We start from the raw sequence: 10,858 nt of genomic DNA, 5'->3' as shown, positions 1-10,858 counted from the left end.
ATTACGAGTATTGTATAAATGGGATGAACAACACCAACACCTTCACATTCCAACTTGTCACATGGTGACACTCTGTCAGTAACCTTCCGTGTCTACTTATGACGTTTTAGGTGTCCTTATGCACCGGCTATTTATGCTCTGGTATGCCGGTACCGTGATGTTGTTACTGTGATGTCAACAAATGTACATGGTGGGATGCAAGGTCCTTTTGTTTACACAACAGCACAAGGCAACTACCATGGACTGTCACCATGGTTAGGATTAGTCACGTACAGTTAGGTTTAGGCAAAAAAAAGAAAAAAAGGTAAGGTGTACAAAAAGAACCCTGCACACAACCACACAGGACGTGAAATCCGGACTCCGCACAAAAGTCAGCTGTGCCCACATTGCAAAGAGGGACCGGGATAGCTCCATGCTGAACATAAACACCAAGATGAAGGTGTAACAAGCCTGCATGCTCAGAACACTAATGCATGGCAGCAAAGCATGGAATGTTTACTCTTGCAAAGAACGCATACTCAATGACTTCCATCTACACTGTCCCAGAGGGATTCAGGGCATAACCTGGCAGGACACACACACACACACACACACACACGCACACACACACACAAACACAAACACACTCTGACAAACACACACGTGTATGGCTACGTGAAAAGCATTTCACACACATAAATCCCCTGTGGTAAGCTACATAGTCACTCGTTGTGTCACACATATACGTTCACCACATACCCCCCATACACAGGCACAAATACACCTACACGCACACGCATGCACGCACGCACACACACACACACACACACACAGGCACACACTTGCAATGGCCTACAGCAGTTGCAGAGCTCCCTGGTGTGGACAGCTCCATCAACTGTGTGTGAATAATGTCCAAGGTCACTATGTACTCAGAGGGTGATCATAAGACATACTGCTGCTAACCACAGGCCCAACCACTGAATTAGACAGATGCTGGGCAAGACAGGGGAGAAGAAAGAGCAGGAAAGGAGGAGGTCGGTGCAGTGTGTGCATGTGTGTGCCAGGCAGAGAGAAAGGGAGGAGAAAAGGGAGAGGGCAGAAGAGTAGAAGGGGGGGAGGTTAAGAAGGGACACAGGGGAATAGGTGAGGAGGGATTGCAGAGGAAAGGGGAAGAAAAAGAGCAGGTGGGTGAGCCTGAGTAAGGTAACACTTAATTTGGATAGTCACAGATAGATGATCGAGTTTTTGTAACATTTTAACTTACAAGTTCAGACTCAATAATTAAGCTGTTTGGCATGGCTTTAGATGTTTATCTATAGAATGATTTAGTTGCACTTGGACTATTTAATGTAACTAAATTATTCTAAGAATAAGTATTTTTGTGAATTGTCATGTTTACTGTAAAGATAATCTGTTAAAGAGGTATTTCACTGATATAAAGAGAGTTCTCACATTATACTAGTCTGTCTCTACAGTACAAAGATGGAAGTACTTTTGAAATTGGTGCTACATGGCCAGAGAAAACAGAGAAAAAGGACTGTGGCACTGGCTTTTGCTCAAAGAGAACCTACAGCTACCAGAATGCAGCAGACCAATGACGCTGGTGGGTGATGTAATGTGACCTAATATGTTTGACTAAATGGCAGCTGTCGGGATCTCATGTTACATTTAAACAGTAAACTAACATGTTTCTGAAAAGATCTAAAGCAAGAAATATGCAACTCAGTGACAGAATTTTGGTTGATCAGCGCTGTTTCGTTTTATTGTTTTTTCTCCATTTTTTTGCCCAAACTCTTCCCATAACAGCAAAACAGGGAATTAAACTACATTCCTGAAAACATTTTAGGTGAGAAAACAGGCAGAGCAGTAATAAAATCTTGGTTTGTATTTGATCAGTATTGCATAATAATGCATAATGTAATTTTACTGTTTGATCGGATTTTGGTCCATATTCGAGAGATAAAGAGGGGCAGGTGTTTCTCTTGACTAGCTGTATATTCTTGGTATCTGTGGTGGCAGCCAATATGAAAATGCAGAGGTACAGCCTGTCGTTCCAGCAACAGCCCTGAGAACCAGTCAAATGCTGTCAAAATTAAGGTGGTGGTGTTTCGCCAGGGAGGGTGGGGGGAGATCTAGGCACTGGTCAGATGGAGGGAGGCCACCACAGTTCATGTATACATACTACGCAAAATTGTTTCAGCTGGTTGAAAATCAGCTAAGTATCCTTTAACCAATAACAGAATCAATTGAATTGCCACTAAGCTGTTAAAAGGCTTTAATCACTCTGTAAACTATCTGTAGGTGGACTTTTCAAATAACGTGTTACCCTTAGAGAGGTATACAGGAATCCATATCTGTCTCACAGGCTGATCCAACAAATTCTTATCCCAACTCGTCACATGGTGCCACTCTGTTGATGACCTTCCACATCTACTTATGATGTTTTAGGTATCCTTCTGAGTCAGCTGTTTACACTCTGGGACGCCGTTAATGTGATATGTGAAGTTGTTTGTGGGACCAATCCACCCACCCACCCTATAAGCACACTTGCACACCTTATATTACATGGTCACCGGCAGCATTATTACCCGATGCTATACTTCGGTGTTTCTTGCGTATGAGTCCTGTTCCATCCAGCCACCTTCTCAAGTGGCGCTGCCTGTGCATGTTGCATGTGGACATGCTCGCTTTTGACAACAAGGCTATTGATTCTGTCTGAGTGCGTTCTCTTTTCTTTGAATGGTCAGGTACTGGACAACATAAATTTAGGTAAATCACTAATATCCCATTATGTGCACCATGTACTTTGGGTAAGGAACAGTTATGTCTTCCTCATCACACATTCCAGGCGGGTCATACTGGAGAGCACACCAACACTGTCCACACGATGCATGCCCTGGGTCCCGTTGCACTCTGTGTCCCTGTGCACGTAGACCACCTTGGACTACTCTGCACCCAACATCTGGCATTGTGCTCTTGATTCCTGTGATCGGTGAATCTAATTTATCATCACTGCAGCCACTGTATGTGGCAGATATCGATAGATATCGATTTTTTCAGCCATCCACCTAAATAGTGTAGCTCTCAACACACCAAGGAGTCTGGCAATGCATTCTTTCCTAGGGGATAGAGAGATAAATAAATAAATAAATGAAACATGACAAACATGGATTGTACATTGACTATTTGTTACATGCTGGCTAGAAAGGCAATTTAACTCACTTCAGTGATCGTTAAGTTTGAACCATCAGCAATTCCTGAATAATTATGTTACCAATGTGAGGTTGATAAATTGACAAGCTAAGTTTCTTTGCTTATTTACTGAAGGGCTAACTTTTGTAGCTAGCTAAATCCATTTTCCATCTCAGTGCGATCATTATTATAGTATCATTTGTCATTTCAGTACTGCAGCTAACGGGTGTAAATTGTCAGCTAACATTTCATACATTATATGATGTTAGAGAATCAAAACTGCCAAGTGTGAAGTCTGATCATGCAAGCTTGTTACCTATTTATCTATTATGATTTGCTAGCAAATTGTTATAAGGCATATATTTAAACAGGGAATTTGAAAGTGAGTTACTGAAAGATCATGTTGTCTAAAGCACTCATCCCCAAAGACTGTGAAGGGACCCACAGGTTTGTTGCAGGAGATTTTACAACAATTGATTTGGTCACCAATCAATTGACAGAATTTCTGCCATAGGCTTTTGAGATTTATATCTGCAATGAACCTTTCAGGGGGGACAACTCAGCCTGCCATTTTTACTCCATCTAACTGCACTCTCTTTGACTCATTTGTATGGTATTTGTGATGTATAGCAGTGTTTCCTCTAGGATTTTTTTCAGCAGCGGGGGCAGGCTCTCCGGGGAGCCGTGGCGGCGCAAACAAATGACGCTTTTTAAAGGCTGAATGTAAAAATAAAAAATAATAACAAAAATTCAACAATAAAATAATAAAAACAATAAATAATAATTTCTTGATGGGGCTGTAATCAGTGGCAAAGTTTGCACCCAGGCTCAGAACAATGGATTTTTCTTGGTTTTTTGTAGAACAGCTCTAAGGCTCTGTTGTACGGAAATTCCCCAAGAGGTGGCCCGTTGATGCTCAGCAGCATACATGCTGCAAGGTGATCCCCCTGCAGCCTGTTTCTCAAGTCAGTCTTCACCTACAAATAGAAACAATAATTTCTTTTAATTTTTTTTTTTTCAACCCATTTAGGGTCCCAGCCTGATAGCCTGTGTTTCCCTTTATGTTTTTCTCCTCTCCTCTCATCTCTCTCTCCTGCACCATCACTTTGCTCTCCTGCTCCTTCACTCGGCACTCCCCCTCCTGTACTCTGCTCTCCTTCACTTTGTTCCACTGCTCCTCCCTGTCTGTTACTTGTCTTATACGATTACATAAAACATTAACATTAGATAATTTACACTCACGTCACATTTGATTACAAGTGTGAACATAATTTTTTACCTAACCATCATAATTTGAGTCAGTAAAAAGGCTAATGATACCTGACTAGCGCCATCCTCATCAGGTGTCTTTCTCTTCTTTGAAAAATATTTGAACAAGCTCATCTGAAAATGCAGTCAGCAGTTACATCATGGCGTGTATATCGCTTAATGCTATCAATTAGTTTACTCACGTTAGCGACACTGAGTTGAGTTGGCACCGGGCCCAATTAACTTAAGCTACGTAACCTTAGCTGGCCATCAATATTTTGCGAATGTTTATTTAACTAATAAAATCTATTATAAGTTTTCTTAAGCTAATAAATCTACCTTTTCTCCGGTAAGTTGCACGCTATTTTCAAGCCGACACTCCTCTGACTCTCCGACCTGATGCCTGGATGCGAGTAGCTAATTAACGTCGGCACCAGTTAGTTCTGTTGGGGGGTGGGAGGGGGCGGTGGTATCTACCCCAAAGAGTAGATACGGAGCAAGATAGTTATGTGCCTCAGCACTCTCAACACCCAACGCAGTGCACGACTGTGCTGTGATGCGGCGGTGGTGTATTTGCAATTAAAAAAAAAAAAACAAACAACCAAAAAAAAAACCGACATTTGAAGGAGCGGCGGGTAGGATTTAGGAGTGGCGGGCCGCCACTCCTAAATGAGTGTAGAGGAAACACTGTATAGTGTATTGTTTTACTGATGAGTAGAAGAAAACCCCAATGACGCTCTGTTATTTCCACCTAAATTGATTTGTTTGGTCTAATAAAGTATTTAACATATGTGTGTTTTCCTTAACATCTGTAAAAAACAAACTTGTGATTTCTCAATTGTAGTAAAAATGATAATGATCATTCATTTATGTACAACTTTGGTTTTCTCATGGTTTGTAGACACGAGCTATTGTGAAATTGGTCGCAATGATTTTTCATTTTTAAAAAGGGTGTCCTCAGAATAAAAGTCAAGGAAATAACAGTTGTTAATCTTACTAGGATCATATAATGGCTTAAGTTAGGTAGCTGATGCAAAGGCATGATGACAGCATTGGCACAACCGGGACCAAGACCACGATCAGGGCGAGCGGGGGGTACAGTATCAGTGCAGCCACAGCACGAGCACACGCAAAGGCAGGGTCACAGCGCCAGCACAGATATCACCACGATCAGGCACAGCCAGGGTTGCGGCCAGGATCCGCTAAAGTTAGGAGACAAGGTAGCAGGAATGCTCTGGAGAGTCAACGGTATTAGCGTAGTGCAGCTCAGCAGACCCAAGGATGTGAGCAGTAAAAAGGATAATCATTCAATGAGGATCCGAGAAACACTGATCAGCAAATACGACTTAAATATGAATGCCAGAGAGCAGTAATAGAAAAGAAAGAAAGAGTGAAGAAGCAGAGCCAGAGTGGCAGGTCTGAACGGACTCAAAACCACCCCCGCCAGACCGGGCGGAATACTCTGCCACCTTCCCGTCGGGGAGGCACCTTGGGTCTGCTGAACTGGACTACGCTAATCCCCGACGGGGATTTCAACTAAACACAAGAAACTTGTGAGATTAGATATCGGTCTATAGTTCGACAGTGAGCTACTTTAGAAGCGGTTTAATGACAGCTACTTTAAAAGACTGTGGTACATAGCCCATTAATAAAGACACATTGATTATATCTAATAAAGAATTGTCTAATAAGGGTAAAGCTTCCTTAAATAGCCTAGTTGGGATGGGGTCTAGCAGGCATGTTGATGGCTTAGATGCAGAAATCAGAGTAGAGAGTCAGCAAAGGTAAATCGGGGAAAAACGGTCCGAATAAATTCAAGGCCTTGCTGCCATATCAAAGCTACCTGAGTTCAGGGTCAGGTCAGTTAAGGGCAAGAGGTGATGGATTTTATCTCGAATAGTTATAATTTTATCATTAAAGAAAGTCATAAAGTCGTCACTGCTTGGGGCAGAAAGAAAACAAGGCTCTATGGAGGTGTGACTCTGAGTCAGTCTGGCTACACTGTTGAAAAGAAACCTGGGATTGTTTTTATTTTCCTCAATTAATGATGAGTAATAGTTTGCCCTGACATGGCGGAGGGCCTTCTTATACATTTAAGACTATCCAGCCAGACTAAACAGGACTCTCTGAGGTTGGATGAACACCAGTTTCTTTCAGATTTCCGTGATGTTTGTTTCAATTTGCAGATCTGGGGGTTAATTTTCTTTGTTTCATTATTTACTTCTTGAAAGGAGCAACAGAGTCGAGAGCTGATCGCAGTGCAGTAAGCCAGTAGCATTATCGACGAGACAATCAATTTGAGAATGACTTAAGTTAGTAAGAGTATTCTCAGTCGCTGTAAGACATGGTAATGATGTCAATGCAGAAGGAATCAATTCCTTAAATTTAGCCACTGCTGAATCAGATAGACATCGAGAATAGTAACTCTTGCTGAGAGGCTTGTAATCGAGTAATAATAAAAAAGTTATTAAAGTTTGGACAAAGTCAGGTCTCAGTGAGGCATAATAAATCAATATGATTATCCAATATTAAATCAGTGACTAAAAGAGCTTTGGTTAATAGGGATCTAATGTTTAAGAGTCTGCATTTAATTCTCCTGTTATGATGCTGTTTGACAGGAGTTGTATTATTTTTTATGAGATTGTTTTGTACAACTCCCCTTTTATTTATTTTGGATTGAAACAAATGAAGTGGTCAGGGGACAGACACCATTTTTATAACATTTACATTTTGGGTGTGCAACTGTACTAGAGGAAGCTCAGAGAAGTGTGTAAGACTGCGACTCTGCACCCTGGTCCCAATTCTGGGATGTCATGGCTTTGGGCCTCTAATAAACTGGGCCAGATTCCTAGAGAGGAGAGCGGCTCCATCCAAAGTGGGATGGATGCCATCCCTCCGGAGAAGACCAGGTCTACCCCAAAAAGAGTGCCAATTATTAACGAAGCCCACATTACTTACTTTGCTTCGCTCAGACAGTCACCCAGCCTCCTGGCTGCACGGGGGTTGCCGGGGGATGGCTAGCAGAGGCTATGCTATGTTGGTCCTCAGCAGTTACAGGGGACTTGCTAACTATCGCAGCTAAAGAGGGATTTTCCATGGTGCGGAGCCGCGCTTCCAGATCACTTAGCCTCGCCTCCAGCCCAGCAAATAAACTACACTTGTTACAGGTACCACTAACACTGAAGGAGGAGGAGTAACTAAACATCTGACACATTGAGCAGGAGAGAGCAGAAGAGGGAGAAGCCATCGCTAACCAGAGCTAAAGCTAAAGCTAAAGTAGCTAACGAGACAGATTTACAGGGACAGATTAGGATTCCTTTTGTACCGTGTCTGTGACATCTGCATTTTCAAAAAACTCCATTTTCCCTCATTCACCATGAAGAGAGTGGGTATTTTAGATTCATGGGTTCTGCAGTCTTTCAGAAAAGCACTGATTGTGGAGAACAACAGCTTAGTGTGAATGTGAGGAAAACTGAGAAAAAGATGCATCTCCAATTGATAAATGTTAGTGTGGATACAGCATTGTGTGTGTGTGTGTGTGTGTGTGTGTGTGTGTGTGTGTGTGTATCTCACACAGGGTCGGCATTATGATCCCCAGTTCCTTCAGGCAGCATGTCAAAGTATCCTTGGGCAAGATACTGAACCCCAAATTGCTCCTAATGCTGCGCCATCAGTGTGCGTGTGTGTGTGTGTGTGTGAATGGTTACTGATTAGCAGGTGGGACCTTGTACAGTAGCCTCGAACACCAGTGTGTGAATGTGTGTGTGAATGGCGTGTGATGAATGAAGTGTGATGCCAAAAGGCACCTTTCATCAGCACATGAAATGCAGCTTGACAGTGTCAGGTGAGAATGTGGTGGGACAGAACTGGTCACAGTTTTTTTATATGCTGGTGTATGGCCTGACAGCACCTATCGTGCTCACATACGTCACTTGACATCACTTGAGGACAGAGCTGGGCGTAATCTGTTATGTGTGCATCAAATGTGGCAGGACGGCATCAGGTTGAAACATTGTAATGATGTGATATAAGGAATGTGAGGGAGCCTACAGGGAGCAGTGATGGTATCATAAATCCCCGATTTTCATACAAGAGTCCTGTGTTTTCTTCCTGTCTGAATGTAATTTTTTTTTCCTACACCTCATCATGCGCCTCCTTCCCCTATTCCTAACCATCCATGTCAGCATTTGCGTTTGTTGACGTCCTGGCATTGGTTGCCACGTGCTGTTGTTTCCCAAACAACCACATGCAGCATAATCCCACCATGTGCATTTGCTGACATCACAGTATATTGGAATGTAAACAGCAGACACAGAAGGATAACTACAAGGTAATATTTAGACTCAGAAGTCCACTGCAAAGCAGCAACATGACGAGTTGGGATGATCACGTGTTGGTATTTCAGTCAATGCTGATCAAAGCTGAAGACGATAAATTCCCATGACTTAATTCGATTCTCCTATACTGGAGAGTCGAATGAATGCCAATTGTAACCTTTCCCTTTAAATAAAAAAGCCAGATGTTAGCGGGTGTTAGTGGGTTTTTTCTGCAGTGGGAAAGGGGCTTGAGTGTACCCCTAGTAGTGAGAAGCTGTATTTGTCTGTGTGTGTGTGTGTGTGTGTGTGTGTGTGTGTGTGTGTGGCTGGCTTACCATCAGTTCCCCATGCACCTTCATAATTAGTGTGTTCTTGGTAATGTAGTCTAATGGCTTCACAGGAACACTCTGAAATGCTGATGAACATCTGTTTGGCAGAAAACTCAACACACACACACACACACACACACACATGCTTGTATGCATGCACACACACAGCCTCTGTCTCTCAGTCTTTCCCATTCCCAGTAAAAAAACACACGGTTCTAGCAGTCTGCCGTCTAACAGTTTGAGTGTTTAAATCTATGTAAAGTATGCAAATGTTATGTACCAAAACTCAAACACCTGTAATTACAGAAATATCTTTGCATAACTCATTCTCATTTTGCCTCACTAGCAGCCTTAATGAGCATTTTAGACAGTTCTATGGCTAAAACTCACACGCGCGCACGCACACAAAAGACTAAATGTTTCCAGTTGTTCATCTCTACAGTGAGGATGAAAACAGTCAGAATTATGCAGAATTGTGCAGAATTGCACAATGTGCTTTTCCCTATTAACACACAAATAAACCAACCTGCTGAATTTGTAACAGGTCAGTGACAACATGAAGTACCATTTACATGAGAGCAGGTGGCTTGTCAGTGTGTGTGCGAGCATGTGTGTGTGTCCTTGTTAGAGCTGTACAGTTTACTGGCTCTACCAAGGTCACAGAATGTGTCAGTGCATCCTTGGAGACAGACTGACGTGTGTTAAGTGAAGTGATGACTCGTCATTTCTTCAAATGCCTGTTTTGAGGGGAAAGACTTGGCTTTAAGATTCAGGTTAGAATTAGGTGAGGGTTAGGATAAGGTTAGGTTTTGCGTTTAGTTTGGGTTGGGGGCTAGGGATGTCAGTGAGGGTCCTCACAAAGATAGAAGTACAGTGACAACATGACGTACCCTTTAAATGAGATCAGGTGGCTTGTCTGTGTGTGTGTGTGTGTGTGTGTGTGTGTGTGTGTGTGTGTGTGTGTGCGCACACAAACGTGTCTGTGGCAGAGATCCAAACTGCTATCAGTTTCATCCCTTTCCTGGGGACAGATCTACTGACTTGTAAGAAGGTAAGCAGTGAATCTGACTCCTATCTCTCCTGCCTCTCATTCTCTCTGTCTTGTCTACATCATTCTCTCATGTTTTTCTCCTTTGATTTATCAAAACTGTTAGAGAAAAGAGTGAAAAGTGTAAATGTGAGAGTGTTCACCTCTGCATTTTTGCAGATATATGTCTACTATCACTGCCTGGAACCTGAGACCTATCCTCAGAGGCGCCAATACATACCTTGACTGTGATGATGCAAGACTGACATTCATTTTCCTTGCTTTCTCACAGACTGTAGGGTGGACAGATACAGGGACGTGGGATGGAGTGATGAAGGGAAAGAGAGATGCCAACAGAGGGAACCATGTGACGGCGGCAGCTCAAACAAGCTGCCTAATTGGGCACAAGAGGCCTCAGAAGTTTGGTGGTGGAACACTTCAAAAACACTTTTCTAATATAAACGCATCCAGGAGAGCCTGCGGATAATTACTCACGACTGAAAACACAAACATACTTACAAATGCAAAGCTGAGCTATGATGGAGTCATGGAGTTGGAAATAATGAATTATGTCAGAAACACACACGCCTGTTAACAAAGTGCAAAGACTGCGCTAAGACAGGGCGGTGGAGGGTCTGTGTCTTTCAATGACATGTGCCAGCTTCCTAAGAAACACACACACACACACACACACACATACACACACACACACACACACACACACACACACACACACACACAAGGACACAGGCAGGCTTAATATAATA

This window comes from Plectropomus leopardus, chromosome 3 (assembly GCF_026936395.1).
Source record: "Plectropomus leopardus strain MGB_pleo_1.0 chromosome 3, ASM2693639v1, whole genome shotgun sequence".
NCBI lineage: Eukaryota > Metazoa > Chordata > Actinopteri > Perciformes > Serranidae > Plectropomus > Plectropomus leopardus.
The sequence above is the reverse complement of the archived record's forward strand: the minus strand, read 5'-3'. Positions refer to the sequence as shown.